This window comes from Nicotiana attenuata, unplaced genomic scaffold (genome assembly GCF_001879085.1).
Source record: "Nicotiana attenuata strain UT unplaced genomic scaffold, NIATTr2, whole genome shotgun sequence".
Classification (NCBI taxonomy): Eukaryota; Viridiplantae; Streptophyta; class Magnoliopsida; order Solanales; family Solanaceae; genus Nicotiana; species Nicotiana attenuata.
In genome coordinates, this window is record NW_017674452.1 from 25,252 (window position 1) to 26,345 (window position 1,094).

The window sequence follows — 1,094 nt, forward strand, 5'->3', positions numbered from 1 at the left end:
AAATCTGCCTTTGTTTTTCCTTATTCTTGTTAGAAGTTAAATTTTGGTTTCTTGATAATTCTCTTGAGATTCTGTTTTATCTGTTATTCCCCGAAGCATGTTTCCCCTTCCCAGCTTTAGTTGTTTGTTCTAGTTTATTTTTCCGCTGTATATGTATATATAACTGCACAGGTTTATCTGGAGTCTGGTCCTAGCCTTGTCTCTACCTCACCGGGGTTAGGCCAGACACTTACCAGCACATGGGGTCGGTTGTGCTGATACTACACTCTGCACTCTTTTGTGCAGACCCTGGTGTTGTAGATTTTGGACCGCAGTGGGATTTGCTGATTCTTGCTCATCAGACGACCCGAGGTAGTCCTACAGGCGTCCGTAGGCCTTGGCGTCTCCTTCCATCTACTATCCCTGTTTCTTTCATGTATTTCCAGAGACAGTATTGTATTTATTTCTTTCAGACCTTTATTTGTAGTATTCTTAGACCGTCTGTGATACTGTGACACCAGTTCTGCGTAGTCGAGACTCAAACAATTGTATTAGATATTCATGTTCAGATAGCTTATTGTTTCTTTCTTCCGCTTATGTTAAATTTTGCTGTTTAAATGTTATTATTTTGAAATTGTTAATGAATATGAAATGGGTAAAAAGGTAATTTGTGCAATTAATCTGCTTGCCTAGCTCGTATTAGTAGGCGCCATCACGACTCCCAAAGGTGGGAATCCGGGTCGTGACAAGTTGGTATCAGAGCTCTAGGTTACATGGGTCTCACAGTTCACAGACAAGCTTAGTAGAGTCTGAGGGATCGGTACGGAGACGTCTGTATTTATCCCTCAGAGGCTACAGAGTTAGGGAAAAAAGTTTCACTTTTATTCTTCCCTGTCGTGCGATTTTGTTCTCGCAATGCTAAATTGAAACCTCTACTCTTGTCCTATTGCGAATGGCGAGATCATGTACCGCTTCTTCAGTCGAGCAGCAGCACAGACCGGTGATAGATCAGCTACGTCTTTGGAGGCCTTGTGGAGGGTTGGATAAGTTTCACCAAGCTCTTCACTACTACTTTCAACGGTGCATCTTCTAAGGATCCCCAAGATTATCCGGAC